General features: G+C 42.6%; 1 pseudogene; it reads left to right on the forward strand.

Moving 5' to 3' along the window:
* Positions 1-14,462, forward strand: part of LOC149278080 (uncharacterized) — a 59,591-nt pseudogene extending 45,129 nt beyond the window's left edge.
* Positions 14,463-23,132: the final 8,670 nt, after the last annotated feature.

The raw sequence follows: 23,132 nt of genomic DNA on the forward strand, positions 1-23,132 counted from the left end.
AATCCTATATATTCATATTATCAGACATAACTCCAGAGAATGTTAGCCTTTTGGATGATAGAAGGTTCCTCTCGTTCTTCAGAGCAAGAAGCGACACTTCAGCTGCCTTCTAGAAGATAAAGCAAAAAGGCTTCCAAAAGAACTGAAGCCTTGGGCAAGTCACACTCTCTCAGCCTCAGAGGATGGCCATGGGAAACCCACTCTGAAGAAACCTGCCAAGAAAACCCCTTCAGAGACTCCCATAAGGTCACCATAAGACCTGGAAACAACTGGGAGGCAGACCCCAAGAACAACATTGAGAAATAGGTGCAAGCCTTGCCGTGGGAAAGTGCAATGACTGGGCTCCAGTCAATGGAGGTCTTCTTCAGGCAGAAAAGGGAGGTTTATGCAAATGCAGAATGACATCACTGCTACAGAAGGCTCTCTTGACCAATCAGAGAGCAAGATGAACGTTCTTCTGGAAGCTTCCGTGAGAAGGAGATATAAGGCCTGAGAGACCAAGAGACAGTTGGGGGAATTGTGTCGGTTGGAGATCCAGAGAGAGAGTTAAAGAGTGGATCTTGGAAGTTAGTCTCAGAATTGGAGGTTTAGGTCTATTTTTTATTTTAATAGCTTTTATGAATTGAATATTATATACTTACAAATATTGTTCCTGCAAGACTCTTAATACCTTGTAGGACTTATATTTCAGTTATATTTTGTTATCTGTAATAAATACCTCCTTGGAGTATCTACTACTCGACACTCCTTTTACACGTGTTTTGGCTCGGTTGATGCTTGGAAGATCAGTAAAGAAGTACAAATAAGGTTCCTTAACTGGTCCCAGTGTAGATTAAGGGAAACCCATTTATAATTCACTGGATGATGGCAGCGGGAATTAAGGAAGTTAAGGGTCTGCTGGGCTAAGAGCCATAATGTCTAAATGTCTAATTAACAATTTGTCAGCCACTCTGATAGCCTTTTGGCTCAAGAGAGGGGTATATTATTATTATTATTATTATTATTATTACTATTATTATTACAGGGCCGCGGTTTGGCTGCTTGGACCACCGGAGATCATCACAGAGAGTCAGCTGGAAAAGTCCATCTCACTTCAGAAAATAAAGGTACTTGAGGAGTTTGCACTCTACGTCTTTCTGTAATAATAGCTACAAAACTGATGATAGCATTTGGGACATTTAGTCTTTTAAAAGCAAATAATATAGATTTAAATGGGGCTTTAAAACCGCTTTCCATCTGCCAGCTTTGCGCTGTTTGGGGGGAAAAGAGAAAGTGTTGGGAGGGAGGGACTGACAACAGAATTAGGAGATGCATTGCAGGATATGGACAATTTCAGGCCACGTAAGGTCCCAGACACACAGCAGCAATAGTCCAGTTTGAGAGCGCTTTAACTGCCCTGGCCCAGTGCTAGGGAATCCTGGGAATTGGAGTTTATTATGGCACCAGAGGTCTCTGAAAGAGAAGGCTCAATGTTTCACAAAACTACATCTCCCACAATACTGAGCCAGGGCAGTTAAGTCGGTCTCAGATTGGATTATTGCTGCAGTGTGTATTGGACTTAGGTGAGCCTTGGCAAGTCACACTCTCTCAGCCTCAGAGGATGGCAATGGCAACCCCTTTCTGAAGAAACCAGCCAAGGAAACCCCATGACAAGCTTGCCTTAGGATCGCCATAAATTGGAAATGACTTGAAGACACAAATGAAGAACAGAGAAAAGTCTGCAATTATTTCCCAGGTTGTACATGAGAATGGGAGGCAGTGTGGTGCAGTGGTTTGAGCAGGGGTAGGCAATCTACGGCCTGCAGGCCAGATGCGGCCTGAGAAGGCCTTGGGACCGGCCCCAGCCTGGTCCTGCCGCCGATTGCCGCTGGGGCCTTTGGGGGGCAATTGTCTATAGAAGCCTCAGAAACATGCATTTATATTAACATTTTTTGAAAAACCAGCAAATTTTTTGCGTGTTCTCCATTTTTATAAAAAGTGTCCTCCATTTGAACATTTTGTCCTACATTTGGTGTGGTTTATTTATATATTTATTTTTTTAAAATTTTAAATTATTTATTTTTTGGCTTCAGCCCCCCCCCCCTCCCGTTGTCTGAGGGACAGCAACCCAGCACCCGGCTCAAAAAGGCTGCCTGCCCCTGGGTTTTAGTGTTGGGTTATAACTCTGGAGGCCAGAGTCCCATGCCCTGCTACTCCATGAAACCAGCTGGATGCCCTTGGGCAAGAAGTCACACTCTCTCTGCCTCAGAGAAGGCAATGGCAAACCTCCTCTGAACAACTCTTGCCAAGGAAACCCCAGGAGAGGCTCCCCAGAAGTCGACAATGACTTGGTGCCACACCACAAAAAACTACAAAGCCTCAAGAAAGAGCCAGGGTGGTTTAGTGGTTGAAGCATTGGATTATGACCCTGGAGACCAGGGTTCAAATGCCCTCTTGGCCACGGAAATCCACTGAGTGACCCTAGGCAAGTAGTCACACTCTCTCAGCCTCAGAGGGAGGCTTTGCAAAACCACTTCTGAACAATTCTTGCCAAGAAAAGCCTGAGAAGGACTTCCCTTAGGGTTGCCATAATGTTTAAATGTCTAATTTACAATTTGTAAGACACTCTGAAAGCCTTTTAGCTGAATAGAGGGGTATAAAACATTATTATTATTATTATTATTATTATTATTATCAAAAGCATGCAAAAGACTTCTCTTAGGTTTGCCATAAATGAGAAACAACTTGGAGGCACACAACGACAACAAGAGGAGTAACACCACTAACAGGGCTTAATCACCCTCACAAGCCAGCTAGGGAGAAAGAAAGAAAGAAAGAAAGAAAGAAAGAAAGATGGATGTTGCCAATGTTTCTGGTCAAGAAGACTTGGGAGTTGTAGTCCTCAGTTTAGGGTTGCCATTTCACGGTGGTGGGCGGGACTTTCCCGCCCCCTGGGGGGCGTGCCCGGTCCCGCCCCGCCCCCATTCCCGGGTGGCTGCCCAACTCTGGGCTCCCAGGGCTGCTGCCTGCCTTCTATAGAGTGCTGCCTATGCAGTTTGTCTGGAGCAGCAGCAGCAGGAGGACTGAAACCAGCAGGGGCGGGGTCTGCTGCACTTCCCTGCCTCTATTGGCCAGCCCTCTGCTTCCTTATTTGGGCAACATCCAAGCAGGGAGGAATTTGCATTCAGGCAAGCTGCTTCCCCTATATCTCTTTCTCTTTCCCCTCCTTCTCTTCTTCTTGTTATTCCGTTTTTTTTCTCCTCCTCCTCTTCCTCCTCTCCTTTTTCTTCCTTTCTTCCCCCTCCTCATTTCCTTTTTCTCTTTCTTCCTCTCTCTAAGCCCCCCTCCTCTTCTTCTCAGGAGTCCAGGGCTTCTCAAGGCTTTGCCCCCATTCGAAAAGAAAAAAGGCTTTGGATCTGTCCCATAAATCCCTCCTAAGTTGAGACATACCTGGGAAAAAGAGGGGGTGAGGGGTTTGGGGGGGTTGGAGGGGGCAAGGAAAAGGAGTAAGGGGGGAATTCCTAAGAAGGCTTGGGAGTGGGAAATGTAGTTTTCAGTGGCACAAGGGACTGCCTGTGATCTTGCAAATGCTATGGCTGCTTGGGAGTGGGAAATGTAGTTTTCAGTGGCACAAGGGACTGCCTGTGATCTTGCAAATGCTATGCCTGCTTGGGAGTGGGAAATGTAGTTTGCAATGGCACAAGGGACTGCCTGTGATCTTGCAAATGCTATGGCTGCTTGGGAGTGGGAAATGTAGTTTTCAGTGGCACAAGGGACTGCCTGTGATCTTGCAAATGCTATGGCTGCTTGGGAGTGGGAAATGTAGTTTTCAGTGGCACAAGGGACTGCCTGTGATCTTGCAAATGCTATGCCTGCTTGGGAGTGGGAAATGTTCTTGTAGAATTTGGGGGGGGGGGTTGTTTGGCCAGAAAGAGAAGTACATTTCAGCCTTCTGTCTAGGAATAATGCCAAAATGTCCTCCATTTTGAGCATGCCGAAGAAACATGCATTTATATTCACATTTAAAAAAAATTATCAATTTTTTCATGTGTCCTCCATTTTTTAAAAAACATGTCCTACATTTGAAAATGTGGTCCTACATTTGTCCTACATTTGTCCCGGTTTGGAGGTCCTCCCTTATGGCAACCCTACCTCAGTTCAGAGAGATTGGAGGGGCCTTAGTGCAGGGCAGGACCCCTCATCTTCCTGGCCATGTGGATGCTGGGAGATCCAGTCCAGGAAATACACATTAAATCACATTGGCAAGAAAAAAGGCCACTACTGCCTTTCAGATCCAGTTTGCCTCAAATCTTTTATGAGGCCAAAAAACCCTTTGTTAGGAAGCGAACCCCAAATATCTCAGGAAGGCTCTCTATTTCCCAAGACCCCCTCCCTCCAGGGCCTCCTTCCTCTCTTCCCCTCAGTCTCTTTCTCTCCCCTGAAGGCCTCTAACTGACAACTGCCAAGCTCTAAGGAAGAGGCAGCCATTTTGTGTTCTGGCAACCATTTTGTGTTCCAGTGGCCATTTTGTGTTCTGGTGGCCATTTTGTGCTGCTTGTGACTGTGGGAAATAATGTTCTGGAACCTTCTCTGAGGCCTCAGTTGAACAGAGGTATCTCTTTCTCTCTTGAGGCTCCAGCGAGAGAAGGAAGCCAGGCTAAGTGTGTCCATTTGTGCCTCTTGCCTTCCATTTAGGGCCGAAGGAAGGAAGGAAGGAAGGAAGGAAGGAAGGAAGGGAGGGAGGGAGGGAGGGGACTGTGGGGGTTTGAGAAAGGGGAAGCAGGGGACCCAGGGCCAGTGGGGAGGCTGGGCTTTGGGGGCTGGGAGAGAGAGGTGGGGAAAGAGACCCTCCCTTTGGGCCCTAGATGGGGAGGGTCCACCAGTCCTTGCCTCCCCCTTTGGGAAAGGAGACCCCCTCAGCCCCTGGACTCACTCCTGCCACTCATTCCTAGAATGGCTGGGACTCAGAGGAGTTTCCTAGGCATTGCCACCTTCTGCCCTCCATGGCCATTGGCACTGACCTTTTCCCCATTGCCTTCCCTCCCTCAGCCCTTGGACCTCCTCCTCCTTCGCACTCAGAGCAACCCTTCTCTACGGCTGAGGAGACGGCCTCTGACCCTGGGAAGCTCCGGCCATAAAGGACTGCAGAAGAGGCCTTTCTTTGGCTGCAGGAATCAGGGTCTTTGTACTGAAGGTAGGCCTTTATTCCTGGAGCTGAAAGAGGCCCTTTGTTCAAATGCTTCAGTCCATGATTGTGTGGAAAGGTTGCAGCTGAGAGACTGAGCCCATGCTTTGCAGGAATAAAGCCCCAAATTCAGTCTCTGGCAGCATTGTCTTCCCAGAAGGTGGAAGTGAGATTTCCAGACCCAGACACACAGTGCACCAGTGAGTCCTTTGTATGGGGACTGTGTGTGTACATGTTGTTTACTAGAGATTTGTGAGGTGTTTGTTTCACTGGGTTTATAAAATGAATTTACATAGGTCTTCATTTCCCCAAAATGAGCTTAATCCAGGATGCAATCTTCACTCATAAACCTATACATTTATAGATTTTTGTTGTATAAGTGCAACATATTCAGCAGTGTGCATCTTTTTAAAAAATATACAAGGAAAAGTGAAGAAATTGTGATATTGACAATAGATCTGTTCAGAAACAATGCATAGAAATGTACATGCCTCAATTTCTGCGTGGCTTTAGCAAGCAGAGGGAGGAGGTGCATACTTCATGCAACTGCTATGACTGACACACACAAACACACAAATTTTGTAATTGTCAATTTTTAAACCGCTTTGATCTTTTTGGAAAGGTGGTATATACATAAATTTATTATTATTATTATTATTATTATTATTAACACAGCAGTTAAGCTCAGAGATTTTTCTCATTTGTAAAAATGAAATGATTATTTTCACCAGTGTCTCAATGAAAAGGGGGACGTAATGAGGGGAGGCCGTGGATCAGATCCATAAAGTAATACAGGTAATACAGTAATACAGGGGCTGGAATTTCTCCACCTGGGATATAAATCATAGAATCTTAGAGGGCGACTAAAATGGTGAAGGGTCTGGAAACCATGCCTTATGAGGAATGACTTAGGGAGGTGGGGATGTTTAGCCTGGAGAAGAGAAGGTTAAGAGGTGATATGATAGATCTGTTTAAATTTTTGAAGGGATGTCATATAGAGGAGGGAGCAAGCTTGTTTACTGCTGCCCCAGAGACTAGAACCCGGAACAATGGATGCAAGCTCCAGGAAAAGAGATTCCACCTGAACATTAGGAGAAACTTCCTGACAGTAAGGGCTGTTCGACAGTGGAACAGACTCCTTCTTCAGAGTGCAGTTGAGTCTCCTTCCTTGGTCTTCAAGCAGAGGCTGGATGGCCATCTGTCGGGGATGCTTTGATTGAGAGTTCCTGCATGGCAGAATGGGGTTTCACTGGATGGCCCTTGGGGTCTCTTCAAACTCTACGATTCTATGATTCTATGTGGCTATAACAGGACATTCCCAAGCCAACATGGCCAGTCAATAGTGTGGAAAATAGGCAGTCTCCACGTGGGCAAAGGCACTCTCAGGATTATGACTTCTCTGCATGCAGAAGGCTGCCATGGGAATTGGGGAGGAGGGCTGGAAGGGGGGTAAATAGAGAAGAGAGAGCTCCTTTCCTGCCCTGTCTGACCGGGGGCCTCCCTGGGGGATGGACGGCAACTGGTTTGGCCACTGGGAGAATGAGGGGCCTCCAGGCCAGACAGCCTGACCCAGCAGAACCCTCCATGCTCCAGTGTTGCTCCAGATGGAATCAGGCTACAACTGGCCATTCACTGACCCAGGTATTACCATAGAGTTGTGGAAGCCATAACGCATGACCATTCCATGCCTGGTGAGAGTGTTTGGTGGGAGGTATTGGAGATGAATCCAGCTGTGTTTCTGTAGCCAGAAGCAAAACGAAGACATTTTCCTCTGAGGGCCACTGAGGAACTCTGCAGGTTTCAGCAGATGATAAACTCATTTCACATCTAGCTATGGGGACATAACCAGGGCCCTTTCCAATTTCCCATCCCCTGATCCCCAGCTAATCTAACAAGGTATGGAGTAACTGTTGTGTAGGGGAGCTGCTGTGAGTCTGTGCTAGGACCAAGGGTCTTTGTTTGGTGCAGAGGGAGGAAGGGATGCCCACCTCTCAATTGGCCCAAAGGAGGCATATGTCACCTGCGTATGTCACCAGCAGGATGCCGATCTTTGTGACTTTGAGTGCTGAAGGGTTTCTTTCCAAACCAAGCCTAACCCTGGTCTCTTTTCTCAGGAACTTCATCTTGCCCCCCTTGTACACTGCTTTGCGGTATCTTTTGCTGGAAGTGACCAAAGCGCAGGCCCACCAGGAACCCCCTGCCTACCTGATGCCTGACAGAGAGGCCAAGCGGAGGGAGTTGAGCTCCAAGAAGAAGAGGCTGCCGAGGTGCAACAACTCTTTGGTAAATTGCCATCCCGACTATTAGTTTCATCTGGGTCACTGCTGGCCCGGCTCATGAAAGCAAGTGGAGAACAACTGTCCCAGTTTGGCAGAGGGAGTCCTGTTTAATCCTCTGTCACCTCATTTTTTCAGGGGCTTTGAAAATGACCCATTTCTCTCTCCTGCTCCCACTTTCCCTCTTCTCCTCAGTTCACTTCAGTTGCTGCAAAATGTGTTCCAAGTTCAAAAGACGTGTGCAGCTCATCAACTCAAAAGAGGGAGAGGGGAGGAGAGAAAGGGGCAGGGTCTTGCCAGGAGTCGGAAGCAAAAGCAAACTGCTGTGCCCTTCCTTGCTTGTGCGATCTTCATCATTAACAACTCTGGCCATCTTGAACCCCTTCTGGTGTTGCTTGTCCACATATGTCTTGCTTTCCCCATCTGTGAAATGCTGAGGGATATGGAAGAATTTCTCTGAACCTAAATTGGGGATGGGCCCAGTGGCCCTCAAGCCCAGAGTACTCCCCTGAACTGTTTTTGAAATTAGGAGAGATATGGCTAAATTCACTACAATTGCTTGGTGACTAAATGTACTTTACATGTTGGGCTAATCAGTATCCCAGTCAATCAATAATATCTCAGAAATGGTCTAAATTATATTGTTTATTATATTTTATATTATATTGAAAGAATTCGAGACAAACTGGATCTCAAAGACTGTAGCTTTTTCTTGCTTGCAGAATTTAAAGTTTATTTCCTGGACTGAATTCTGAAGTGTTGAAATAATATTTTCAATGCACCATGTGCTTTCCTCCCCTTTTGCTTACTTACTCTCTGGATAAGGCTATTTTCTATTGCAGGTGACCTTTGCGGATGTAGCAGTATATTTCACCGAGGAGGAATGGAAACTGTTGACAAAGAAGCAGAAACTTACATACAGTTCTGTGATGATGGAGAATTATGAGAATGTGGCCTTTGTGGGTAAGGAACCTGAATCCATTGCCCTTCCTGTGAAGACTGAGGGCCCTTTCATCATTCACTGTCAGAGTGCTTTGTTTCCACTTTAGAATTATAGAATCAAAGGAACTTCCTGACAGTAAGGGCTGTTTGATACTGGAACACATTCTTTCCTTGGAGTGTAGTGGAGTCTCCCTTCTTGGAGGTCTTTAAACAGAGACTGGATCACCATCTTTCGGGGATGCTTTGATTGAGAGTTCCTGAATGGCAAGGGGTTGGACTGAATGACCCTTGTGGCCTCTTCCAACTCTACGATTCTATGATTCTATGATCAGTTATGAGTAATATCTATGAAGGGAAGAAAGGGGGACACAAAACCTGCTTTTTCTCTAATGTTTCTTTTCCATCCTGAGCTTGCTTAGCTCCATGGTTGATTCCAGAGGCCCTTTGTTACCCAAAATGCTGGAGTCTGGGGAGGACACCGGCAAGCGCTATGCTTTTAGGGGAATTTGGTACATAGCTCAATAGATCGAGATAGTTTTACTGGGGCAACAGTGACCTCTAGATCCCGCCCAGCTCTAGCAGGTCCTGAATCAAACAGTACGTCAGAGGCATTTGAAATAGGTTTTTGTGTTTTATTTAGGGGATACACAAAGAAGTATTAAAGCTCTATGTTCTTTCTATTATAATAAGGGAGGCCAATACATTCCAGCAGCTCTCCAAGTCTTTGTTATTAATATCTTAGCACAACTATTATACGGTTCTGAGATTTGTACTTTCAGTAGCTTTACAACCTTCGAGGTAGTTCAAGCAAAAATTTTAAGAACAATTTTACGTGCCCCAAATTGTGCTTCGAATCCCATTCTCCGTCTAGAAACAGGGATGCTATCTGTTGAGGTGCGTGTATGGATATGCAAATTAAATTTATGGCTCAAAATGTTTTTTGTTCCGATCGGTTTAGTGCCATTAATTCTAACAGACTCCTTCTTGTCTCCCTGGAAGGAGACGCTGACCTTGAAACTCTTATCTCTTGGACTCTCACTATCTGAAATAACTGTACTAGGCTATGATAAAGCAAAATCTGTTATTTCTCAACACATCAAGGATATTGATTTCCAGACTCATATAAGCCAACTAACTTTACATCCTGTTAGGGAATCCAGTAGACCTGGCAAATATGTGAAATATTTTGAGAATTTGAATGTCCCGAAATTCAGAAGAGCTTTCATGTCAGCAAGGTTTAACATCTTACCATCAGCAGTCCTGGAGGGCAGATTTAAAAAGATCCCTTACGAACACAGATACTGTCCTTGTGGCTCGGAGGAAATCGAAAATATTAATCATGTTCTCTTTGGCTGTTCTTTGTATACAGAAATACGTGCTTTATATATAACACCAATTGTGTTGCAGTTTCCAGGCAGACAAGAGAAATTTTATACCAATTTTCTACTTGCAGATCAGAAGGAAGTTATAACGCAAGCAGTTGCACAATTCTTTGCAGCTGCTATTGCAAATCGTTAGCAGTTTGTTAAACAGATGTAATATGTTATAATCTCAAAATCTGTATAGATGGCTTGATTTAACGGTAAGATTTGTAAAGGAGGAGGTATGGCCGTATTTTACCATACCATCAAACTAACCTAGTTGGGGACTAAAGTCTAATGAAGTTACCCCAATCAGTTGCATCTGATTAATGGCACTTTGTAGTTTAGCTCTTGCTTGGACAGGGGATATGACTGTGGTTTTGGACTAATATGTCTTGAATGTGGTACTCTATTACACAATATGATAGAGCTGTTTGTGAGGTGATGGCAGCCTACTCGTTGTCTGTTTACCTGATCGTGCAGCCCTATCCTTACTTTTTATCCTTACTTTTTATCCTTACTTTTTATAAACTATCATTTGGTTATACTCTCCAATCTGCCTGTACATGAACCTATGTTGTGTTTTAAATTGGAATTTTGTAATTGTGCTGGCTGTAATAAAGTTATATTATTTATTTAGGGGGAAAGCAAAATACACAGACACACATACTATATATATATAAGTGTTCATGCGCACACACAAGATCTAGGTAGCAAAGGTGGGAGTAGTGAATAGATGTAAGGCTTTGTTAAAGGTATTTATTACCTATCCAGAGCTTTATTCCAATTGTTGGAATGGGGAGAGGTCAGTAGTTCCTGCGACAATTGGGGTTGGTGAGTGCATTGAGGTGCTTAGCCAAGAAAACAAACAGAGTGTCTGTAACTGGATTGACACTGAAGCACAGCAAGTTGGGCCTGATATTTATACTGAAATTGGTGCTTACGGCAGAAACTGAGGGTTCGGAAAGGTTTATAGCTCTTTAGAATATTTCCTGTGAGGGGAAAGCGTGGCCTGAACACGAATTGAATGCAGTGTGTGTTTGATGCAAATACCTCAGACAAAGACCACACTGCCTCTCAGGTCCTTGTTGGCTCTGAATTTCGATTGCGTTCACAATCCAATGTACACTACAATCTGAGGGTGACGCTCCCAGATGCAGCTCAACAATAACATGGCAGAGTATGGAAGCAAATATCTAGATATAGGTATTGGCAATACACAGACCACTGTCCACACTTAAAAATAAGTCACCGACACAGTAGATTTCATTCAAGTCCTTGGAGGTTCTTTATCTTGAGTTACAAAATAATACAAATGAATAAATGAATAATTTATTACGGCACATGGCCAACTTAAAAAAAAAAGAAGAAGTAAAAACAAGTATTACAAAGAATCACAATAAGTAAACTGCATCCTAGCAATAAGGGTAAAATCAGTTCATAAAATGAAATCCTAAACCTTGCAAGTAAAAATTGTCCCAAATAACTTTAAGAAATATAGACTTAAAACAGTAGACTGACTCTATGTCATAATTATTTCAAGATACAATCATAGAATAATAGAGTTGAAAGAGACCGCAAGAGTCTAACCCCCTGCCATGCAGGAAATCCAAATCAAAGCATGCCCAGCAGATGGCCATCCAGCCTCTGCTTGAAGACCTCCAAGGAGGGAGACTCCCCTACACTCCAGGGGAGTTAGTTCCACTGTCGAACAGCCCTTACTCTCAGGAAGTTCTTCCTAATGGTGAGTTGGAATCTCTTTTCCTGTAGCTTGCATCCATTGTTCCGGGTCCCTGTCTCTGGAGCAGCAGAAAACAAGCTTGCTCCCTCCTCAACATGACATCCCTTCAAATATTTAAACAGGGCTATCATATCACCACTTAACCTTCTCTTCTCTAGGCTAAACATCCCCAGCTTCCTAAGTCATTCCTCGTAGGGCATGGTTTCCAGAACCTTCACCATTTTAGTCGCTGTACTTTGGACATGCTCTAGTTTCTCCACATCCTTTTTAAACTGTGGTGCCCAGAACTGGACACAATAGACCAGGTCGGTCCTGACCGAAGCAGAATAGAGTGTCGCTATTACTTCCCTTGATCTAGACACTATACTTTTATTGATGCAGCCTAAAATTGCATTGGCCTTTTTAGCTGCTGCGTCACACTGTTGACTCATTTTCAACTTGTGGTCTATTTGGATTCCTAGATCTCTTTCACTCATAATTTCATTCAGCCAGGTGTCGCCCATCCTATATCTGTGCATTTCATTTTTCTGCCCTAAGTGCAATACCTTACATTTCTCCATGTTGAATTTCATTTTATTAGCTTTGGCCCAGCTTTCTAGTCTATTCAGGTCATCTTGAATTTTCATCTTCTCCTCTGAAGTATTAGCTACTCCTCCTAATTTGGTGTCATCTGCAAATTTGATAAGTATGCTCCCAATTTTGTCATCCAAGTCCTTGATAAAGATGTTGAATAGCGCTGGGCCCTGGACAGAACCCCACTGGACACCCCACTAGTCACTTCTCTCCAGGATGAAAAGGAGCCATTGTTGAGCACCCTTTGGGTTCGGCCGGTCAACCAATTACAAATCCATGTAACAGTTGCCTTGTCTAGCCCACATTTTACAAGCTTGTTTGCAAGAATGTCATGGGAAACCTTGTCAAAGGTCTTACTGAAATCTAGATATACTATATCCACAGCATTCCCTTCATCTACCAAGCTGGTAATTTTATCAAAAAAAGAGATCAGGTTTGTCTGGCATGACTTCTTTCTCTGAAACCTGTGTTGACTTTTTGTGGTTATGGCATTGCTTTCTAGATGTTCACAGACTCTCTGTTTAATGATCTGCTCTAGAATCTTTCCTAGTATTGATGTCAGACTAACTGGACGATATTTCATGGTTGTTTCTGCATCAGTTTCAAAAAATTTCTGCGACAAATAATCACAGCTGCACAATATCTGGCAACTTCAACAGTTACCTGCTCCTAATAATGCAAATATTTGCAAGCTCTCCTCTCCAACTTCCATCAACTTCACCATCTCTTGTTCACACACCAATCCAATCCACACCGATTCGCATGTGAGCTGTATACTGTATTGGCTGTGAGTCATCTCCTGGAGCCAAACAGCATGAAGTGACTTGTGCAGTTGGTTTGCATCATGCCTTGGGCTCCGACTCTGTACTTTATGGCAGTCTCACAGGATATGATGCCACCTGTCAATCAAAGTATTTTTGCACATTTTTAATGGAACATTTTTTCACCAGTCCTCTGACTATCTGCTTCCACTGATTCCCTCAAGGCAGTCCCCATCCAGTCTCTTCTTTGCTAGCTGCTATGAGTAAGGATACAATCGTTCCATGGATTTAGGGTATCTGCAACAGGATCATGCTTCAGTCACTCACACCAACTTTATTAATTTACTGTCAAATAGGGAAGGGTAAATGGGGGCTAAAACTGGGGGTAACACCCTCCTCTCTTAACTCTGATTTTCACTTATGTGTCATTGTCCTTCTTTACAGAAAAACTTGTGAGTCAAGAGAGAGTCCACACAGGAAAGAAGTCACATAAATGCCAGCATTGTGGGAAAAGCTTTTCTACGAAGTCACACGTAGTGACACATCTGAGAGTTCACATAGGAGAGAAGCCATACAAATGCCAGCATTGTGGGAAATGTTTTTCTTTGAAGTCACACTTAGTGACACATCTGAGAGTTCACACAGCAGAGAAGCCATTCAAATGCCAGCATTGTGGGAAAAGTTTTTCTACGAAGTCACACTTAGTGACGCATCTGAGAGTTCACATAGGAGAGAAGCCATTCAAATGCCAGCATTGTGGGAAATGTTTTTCTTTGAAGTCAGTCCTAATGACACATCAGAGAGTCCACACAGGAGAGAAGCCATATAAATGCCAGCATTGTGGGAAATGTTTTTCTTGGAAGTCATACCTAGTGATACACCAGAGAGTCCACACAGGAGAGAAGCCATTCAAATGTCAGCATTGTAGGAAAGGTTTTTCTCAGATGTCACACCTTTTAGAACATCGCAGGATACACACAGGAGAGAAGCCATTCAAATGCCAGCGTTGTGGAAAAGGTTTTTCTCAGAAGTCAGTCCTAATGACACATCAGAGAGTCCACACAGGAGAGAAGCCATACAAATGCCAGCGTTGTGGGAAATGTTTTTCTTGTAAGTCACATGTAGTGTCACATCAGAGAGTCCACACAGGAGAGAAGCCATACAAATGCCAGCATTGTGAGAAATGTTTTTCTTGGAAGTCTGACCTAGTGAAACATCAAAGAGTCCACACATGAGAGAAGCCATACAAATGCCAGCATTGTGGGAAATGTTTTTATTTGAAGTCAATCCTAGTGACACATCAGAGAGTCCACACAGGAGAGAAGCCATACAAATGCCAGCACTGTGGGAAATGTTTTTCTTGGAAGTCAAATCTAGTAACACATCAGAGAGGCCACACAGGAGAGAAGCCATACAAATGCCAGCATTGTGGGAAATATTTTTCTAGGAAGTCACACCTAGTAACACACAAGAGAATCCACACAGGAGAGAAGCCACACAAATGCCAGCATTGTGGGAAATGTTTTTCTCGGAAGTCAAACCTAGTGAGACACAAGAGAATCCACACAGGAGAGAAGCAACACAAATCCCAGTAGTGAATTAACATTATTTTTCTCAATAATGAATACAAAAAATATATTTTCAATCCAGTGGTGCTAAGAAAAGGCCCTTGTGGTTTTGTTTGTAAGCTTTGTGTGTCGATATGTCTGTTTGTGTTCTAAAGTTGTATTTTGTTATTTTAAGGTTTTAATTGCTAATAGTATAGATAATTACTTTGGGATGTAAATTTGGCTGGAGATTGTGGGTCGTGGTATAGGTTAGTTAGTTCGGGGGCTGGGATTTGTTATAGATGTGTAGAATAGTTATGGGAATGATAAACTTTTGCAATGTGTGGGATGTTGGCTGAAGAAAGTTGGGGGCAGGTATTGACATAAAGGGCTAGTTTGTGGGAATGGCAATGGTGGCCTTATTATCTGTGGGGCAGAGACTGTGGGAATTGGAGGTGGGGGCTACGTTTTGAAGAGGGTGGTGTTTTAGGTTTTGACGTTTTAATGTATTGTTTGGATTGGAGTGGGCAGTTCTGGCTTAAACACTGGATTTCTATGTGTTCTCAATAAAGTTCTTTGCTGTTTCAACACACTGGACTCTTGAATGCACAGAAGTTCTGAATCTGCCCAAAACTGACCCTTTCTTCTCTCCTCAGTCCTCAGCTCCATTCCCAGGCATAAGAACAGCAGAGGCAAACACACACAGTCACACACACACACATACAGGATACACAGAGAGAGCCTTCCTTTCCTGCCTTTCCCTCCTGAGTCCAGCTCTGCAACTTGGGCTCCATTGTGGTTTCCTCAAAGGAAGGTAGGAAGGGGAGGCCGCTGAACCCCCAGAGCATACCTTCCTTTCCCGCAAAGGCTCCCAGCGGAATAAGCAGCAGCAGCATCTAGGCCCTGGCAATCCCTGCGCATGCTGAGAAGTGGCATCGAGGGGGATGTTGCGGTCTGCCAGGACTAAAAGCCTAGGCGAATCCAGCAGCAGCTCAAAGACCAGTTGTGTCAGATCCGCTAGGGAGTCTGTTAAGGAACAGGGCGGACAGTAAACCCACAGAATCCCCAGACTTTCCCTAGTCTTTAAGCTGAGGTATGTACATTCGATGTGGTCCATCATACGGATAGGTATCCTGGGCAAAGCAAGATTGTCTTTATGGACCAAAGGCACTCCCCTTACCTGCTCACTGAGGGAGAACCCAGCTGGTAAGGCCTGATCCCAGGTGGCTGAGCTATCATCATCCAGCCAGGTCTCCGTGAAACAAGACAGGTCAGCCTCTTGGTCCAGTAGGAGATCATGGACTATGTGTGTTTTATTTTTGACTGACCTGGCATTACACAAGAGCAGGGAAAGGTTCTGTGGCTGGTTTGGTATGCTCTCCAGCCCTTTTGGGATAGCAGGGTGAATGGAACGGGAGAGAGATATCCTAATTGCAGCCCATCTTGCAACACAAAAGGCAGTACTTTGGAAAAGGAATAGCTTTTATTGAAGAAGAAGATACATGTAATAGAAGTCACTTTTTTGTCAGGAATTAAAGAAGATATAAACATATCCCTTTTACAACCATATGAATCCACCCCATTCCATTTACCAATCAAGCTAATTAATTGGATATCCCTTTCCCGCACAGTGTTCTCCCGCCCTTTTCTGCGCAGTGTCCTCCCATCCGGGATTCTGGCAGCTTTCCTAAAAGCAATTTAGCTCTCATGTGCCTTTTCTCAACCACTGAACCTGTGGCCTTGGACCACAGAACTCAGCCACACAACAGTTTAATTAATATTATGGCTTAACTATATATATAGTTAATATATATATCCCCATCAATCCCAATCTAGTATGATACCATGTGAAAAGATAATAAGCATAAACCTGTAACAACATAATGCAATATAAAATACCAATAACTCTCTAGGTTCCCCCTCCTTTTACAGAGACAGTCTTTTAAACGCAAGCCTCTGTTAGAAGGATGATTCCCATACATTCCAATCCTAGCAAACAATCACATTCTTTAGCCATGATCTCCCTACCTCTTTCTAGCATCTTCTATTAAAGCACATATTAAAACATATTATTTTAACCCACCATAAATCCCATCTATCTTAACTCTAATCTAAACCTAAACCTATAACCTTTATGGCATGAATCCCAAATGAATAAATGCATGAATAAAGGTATTCGTGACATATTGTGATTTCAGGCTGGTGCTCCTTACCTGAATGAGACTTGCCCATTGCAACCTGAGGCTGATGCTTCTTGCCTGAAACATTGAGACTGGCCCATTGTGACTTCAGTCTGATGCTCCTTCGATGAAGGACTGAGACAGTACTATTGTGACTTCAGGGTGGTGTTATTTACCTGAAGGATTGGGACTGGCCCATTATGTGTCAGAAACAGTGTATAAGGGTTCTGTCATAAAGAGTAAAATATTAGGGTTTGGTTATTAAAGTAGGAGTTATAGTTGTAGTTCATAGTAGGTAGTGTAGAGTGATGGGTTGTAGAAAGCATGTAGTGGGAAATGTTAGGAAGACAGAGTGGCTTTTACATGGCCTCAGAGGGAGCGATCAGGGAGACCCAGCAACATCAGGGACTGCCTGAAGGACGAGACTTCTCCCTCCTTTAATTGTCACCTTGCATCTGTATTATATTCAATTTTTACTGTACACCGCTATGATCATTGCGGAATAGCGGTCTATAAATAAAACCTATTATTATTATTAAGGAGGGCATTTGGAGAGGGGCTGGGGTTACAGCTGAACGCTGGTTAACAAGGAGGAGTCAAGCTGGCTTCGGAACAATGCTCTTCAAGGTGAGGCTGTCTGGGAGAAGGGAAGGGAAGTATACACAACCTTGGCTTAGGGAGGGGTTGAACAAGGTCCTTTGGACTTCAGACTTTGCAAAAACATGTTAATGGATGTTTCTGCCTGGATTGATCAATAAAGCTGCTCTTGTTTCAAATGGGTTTTATTTTTTGAGCACAGGACTAACTCTAGATCTCGCAGTTTGCAAAGTCTCACTTTTTTACCTCCAATGGAGACCCAGGAACAAGAAGAGTTCTTGGGGAACCCGGTGGTTCTGGAGATCCCGGTGGTGGAGGAGCAGGTGCCTTCTTCAGAGGAACTAGGGCCAAGCCCAAGACTGGGAAACGTCATGTAGCTCACACCATCCAGGCCACCACTGGAGGATTTGGGTTTCCGGCCCCAGACTGGGGAAAGTTATAGCCTGGGACCTGGCAGTGGGGGAGTCCCTTGATACCTGCCCCAGCAAAGAAGAACCCCAGGTAGAAGTTTATTGAATGGAGGAAGACAGAAAGGAAATAAAGGACTGTATGAAGGGGATGGTGTCCAAGTTAAAGATGTAAGACAAATGTGTGAATTCTGACTTAAACCCAAAACTGAAGAACCAAAGAACAAAGGAATGGTGTTTTAAGACAAGCTAAAGAACTAAACAAGATGGTTCTGCGCAGAGCATTGATGTGAAGGAGGGATTTGGCATCTGAGACGAGGAAAGGCTGAGGAATTTGGAAGCTGAAGCTGGGTGCTGTTTTGGTGTGTCGAACTATGACCTGGAAGGTGCTTTTTCTCCTGAGTCGCAATAAAGAGGAACTGACAGGACAATGGACTGATTTGAACAGAACAGCCTGCCTTTGAACAACATGGACTGTTTGAACAGCTGTCTCCTCCCAAAAAGAAGAAGTTGAGTAATGGGCTGCAATATTGCAAGACTTCAACAGCCAAAAGCCAGAGAGAAGAAAAGTATAAGGAGCCTTGGCTTTCACCCTAATTTTGTTGGCACCAACTATGCGGCAACGATGTCATCCCCAGCCTTTGAGAACAACTGATCAATGTCTGGCGGAAGGAAAGTGTGTGTGAGTATTGTATGGATGTGTGAGTGAATGAAAGAGCTCTTTATAATCAATGTTTGTATTATGTTTTGTGATTTAATAAATTTTGCATGTAAAGTGTTTAAACCCAAATTTGGTGTCTCACTATCTATGTTAGCCCTGCTCTGAATAAGTCCACAGAAAGAGAAATTTTCATTACACGCTCTCAGGTTAAACAGGTTGCCCTTACAAACTTGGGCATAACAAAGTTGTGGAGGAGGAAGATGTCAGAGATGAACTGAGGGCAGCTGATGCTCCTTGCCTGAAGCATTGAGACTGTCCCATTGTGACTTCAGTCTGATGCTCCTTGCCTGAAGCATTGAGACTGTCCCATTGTGACTTCAGTCTGATGCTCCTTGCCTGAAGCATTGAGACTGTCCCATTGTGACTTCAGTCTGATGCTCCTTGCCTGAAGCATTGAGACTGTCCCATTGTGACTTCAGTCTGATGCTCCTTGCCTGAAGCATTGAGACTGTCCCATTGTGACTTCAGTCTGATGCTCCTTGCCTGAAGCATTGAGACTGTCCCATTGTGACTTCAGTCTGATGCTCCTTGCCTGAAGCATTGAGACTGTCCCATTGTGACTTCAGTCTGATGCTTCTTGCTTGAAGCACTGAGACTGTCCCGTTGTGACTTCAGTCTGATGCTCTTTGCCTGAAGCTTTGAGACTGTCCCATTGCGGTTTCCAAATCCTTCACCATTTTAGTCGCCCTCCTTTGGACTGGACACAATATTCCAGGTGGGGCCTGACCAGACCAGAATAGAGTGGCACTATTACTTCCCTTGATCTAGACACTATACCTCTATTGATGCAGCCTTTAATCGCATTGGCCTTTTTAGCTGCTGCATCACACTGTTGAGTCATGTTCAACTTGTGTCTACTTGATTCTTAGATCCCTTTCACACGTAGTTTCATTCATCCAGGTGTCCCCCATCCTATATCTGTGCATTTCATTTTTCCGCCCTTAATGCAGTACCTTACATTTCTCTGTGTTGAATTTCATTTTGTTAGCTTTGGACCAGCTTTCTAGTCTATTCAGGTCATTTTGAATTTTGATCCTGTCCTCTGGGGTATTAGCTACTCATCTTAATTTGGTGTCATCTGCAAATTGATAAGAATGCCCCAATTCTGTCCTCCAAGTCATTGATAAAGATGTTGAATAGCACTGGGCCCCGGACAGAGCGCCACTGGACACCCCACTGGTCACTTCTCTCCAGGATGAAAAGGAGTCATTCTTGAGCACCCTTTCAGTTTGGCCGGTCAACCAATTATAAATCCATGTAACAGTTACCTTGTCTAGCTTGTTTCATGTTTTTGTTTTATATTCTTTTTTTTAATTTTATTTTTATTTGGTTTTTCTTTTCTTTACATCCTTATTTTCAGTAATCATCAATAAAAGATCATACATATCGTCTATACCTTCCCTTATCCCATTCCCTTCTCTCCCTTTCCCCCCTTAAACCCCCCACCCTCTTACCCTTCCCCTCCTTCCCCTCCCCCCTGTACACATCCTAGTACATTCCAACCTATATAGTCCTTTATAGATTACATATTACTCTTTCAATTTTCCTTTACAATCATCATCCTTCCTTTACATATATCTATATACAAGTCATTTCTTCCGCTCTTTACCTCTTTACTTCCTAATCTTCCTTTTCTTTTATTTTCCTCTCCTTTATTTTCCTTTTACTAGTTTTCTTTTCTTCTTTCCACATAACGTATTACTATGTTCCATTCATCTTTATCCTTATCCTCTTCCTCTTTCTCTCCTTTTAACCTTTTAGACAATCTGTCTGAATCTCTCATATCTAACAACTTATTAGTCCATTCTTTTAATGTAGGGGTCTGTGTAGATCTCCATTTTTGGGCGTATAACAACCTTGCTGCTGTCACCATGTATAACACAATTTTCCAATATGTTCTTTCAGTCTCTCTTCCTATCACGCCTGTCATATTTAACAAAAATAACTCCGGGTTTTTCGGGAAATTCCTTTCCAACATTTCTTTCATTGCTTCGTATATTTCCCCCCAAAACTGCTTTGCTTTGTTACAGACCCACCACATGTGGTAAAACATTCCTTCTGTTTTTCCACACTTCCAACACATTTTGTTTACCTTTTTGTACATTTTGGATAGCTTAACCGGTGTCAAATACCAAAAATAAAACATTTTAAAGACATTTTCTTTCAGGTGCTGTGCCATGGTGAACTTATAGGTTTTCCTCCATGACAATTCCCAGTTTTCTAAGAATATATTTTGTTGTATTATTTGACTCCACTTTGTCATGTTTTCTTTAATCACTTCCTGTTCCAAATCTCTTTTTAGTAGTTCCCTATAATATTTTGTTATCTTTTTCTTTTTCTGTTTTTCTAATATTATTATGTCCAATTCATTGTTTTTTTCTCTATTCCTTCTTGCTTCATGTCTTTCTTAAATCTTTCTTCTAATTGTTTATATGCAAACCATTCTATTTCTATATTTTCTTGTTCTAATTTTTCTCTAGATTTAAGTTTTAATACCGCTTTTTCCCCTTCTTCCACAATATGCTCATATGTTATCCATTTTTCTTGTACTTTTCTAAATTGTTTTATATTCTGTTTAATTTGGTTAATTGCTATTAGTGAATTTCCAAGAGTGGCCACCAGAGGGCGCTCCAGGATAGAACTTGGTGAGAAGACAAAGGAGGCTGCAGTGCCCTGAGGATCCACAAGAGGGCGATGTTGTATTAGGAATGTTCTTTTTTTAAATACATTTTTATTAAATTAAAAAACATATATACATACATGCATATTCACTGCATACAAAGTCAAACCTAAAACATTCTTAATTACTTACTTAACATTGACATTCTTACCTACCAACTTACAATTACACACACTTAGAAAATTAGTTCTATAATTCTTTCTTCTTCTTTCTCCGCTCTCCTCGCATCCAAATCTAATTTCTGAGACATCCCAATCATTCTTCTACCTATCATTCTGACATTCACACGACTTCCATTTCCTCCTTCTGCTGTTTGTACAAATAATAACAAATAGTGACTTTCTTTCCTTTATAATCCTGTTGTAACTACACTCGATTTCATAATATTAAAAAAAACAACAGGTAAAGCTAATGAGGTCATCCAAACTTAATCTGTTATTATTGCGGCTTCACAGATTAAACACTTTCTCTCAGCAATCTTTTACACTCTACAATGTTTCTACTAATTATTACATTCCCTTCGATATAATATATTTACTACCTTCTCCTTAAAAGCTAATTTACACAATGTTCCATCCCATCATTAATTGTCATTAAATGTCCAGATCTTCTTTAGATACGCCGTTACAGGCGCCCAAGTATCATCTACTGAGTTTGTCGTTTTCCCTCTTAAAATTTGAGTAAGCTTATCCATCTCTATTGCTTCATAGAGGTTACTTAACCAATCTTCTTTGTCAGGAATCTCCTCATTCTTCCATTTCTGTGCCAGCGAGATCCTAGCTGTGGTAACTGCATAAAACAGAGTTTTACCAAAAAGTTTTTCCAGGGTTTCATCAATCACATTTAGTAGATACATTTCAGGTTTCCTCTGCAATGGTGTTCCTAATATTTCCGATAATGTATCATTGACGATATCCCAATATTTCCCCACCTTCATACAGGACCACCAAGAATGGAAGAAAGTGCCAGGATCCCTTTTACGCTTCCAACATAAATTACAACTTTTAAAATACGTTTTTGAGATTTTTTTCTGGTATTCAGATACCAGCAGTAATAAAGTTTGTAACAGTTTCCTCTGATTCGCTGAGATACTGTCTGCTTTTTAACATTCTGCCATACTTTTTCCCAGTTTACTAAATCTAGATTGTGTCCGATGTTTTGTGCCCATTTTACGATCACTTCTTTAATGGTTTCAGTCTCCATACTTTCTCTCAGTAAGATGTTATAAAGCTTCCCAATCAATCCTTTTTTCCCTGCGATAATAATCTTAAATATTTCAAGTCCTTCGTTTTCCCCCACAAAGCCCATACTCTTTTTATCCCATTGAAATCTCTCAAAAATCTGCCTGTAGGGGAACCAGCGAATCCTTAATCCTTCCAACTCTAACTCTTCTCGGGTTTGTAACTTCACTCCTCCAGCGTGAGATTTTAATAATATCTTATATGTGAGCCAATTTTCATTCTGGATGGTGTCCCTCCTCTGTAACGATTCCCTGGCAGAAACCCAGTCGGGCAGTTTTTGAACCCAGCGCTTTTTATATCTTTTCCAGACATCCAGTAGAGACCTTCTAATACAGTGATTATTAACATCGGGGTTAACTTTCTCTTTATCATATATAAGGTAAGCGTGCCATCCGAATTGGAGGCTCGCCCCCTCAATCACCAAAAGGTTGGCATTCTCCAATGTAATCCACTCCCTCAACCATGACAAACAACATGAATCGTAATATAATTCTAAATTTGGTATCGCTAATCCACTTCTTAGTTTGGTGTCCTGTAAAATTTTTAGTCTAGATCTAGGTTTTTTCTCTTGCCAAATAAAAGATGAAATTTCTTTATGCCAATTTTTAAATGTTTTTTCCTTGATCGAGATTGGAATCATTTGAAAATAAAATATCAACCTTGGTAATATTGAGAGTTTTATTGCCTCCATCCTGCCAAAAAATGATAACTTAGTTCTACTCCATCTTCTCATATCTTTCTTAATTGTTTCCCATATTATCTTGTAATTTTTATCAAGTTTATGTTGCTATTGGTCAAATTTATTCCCAGGTATTTAGCTGTTTTTTGAATCTGTATGCCCGTCTGGGGATATAAAGTTATATTTTGTTAAGTTTTGGTTTTAATTGCTATTAGTATATTTCTTTGATTTAGTTTATAAATTTGGCTGGGGATTATGGGCT

Source organism: Sceloporus occidentalis, unplaced genomic scaffold, assembly GCF_023333645.1.
Source record: "Sceloporus occidentalis isolate IW3139 unplaced genomic scaffold, rSceOcc1.0.p SCAF_202, whole genome shotgun sequence".
Taxonomy (NCBI): domain Eukaryota; kingdom Metazoa; phylum Chordata; class Lepidosauria; order Squamata; family Phrynosomatidae; genus Sceloporus; species Sceloporus occidentalis.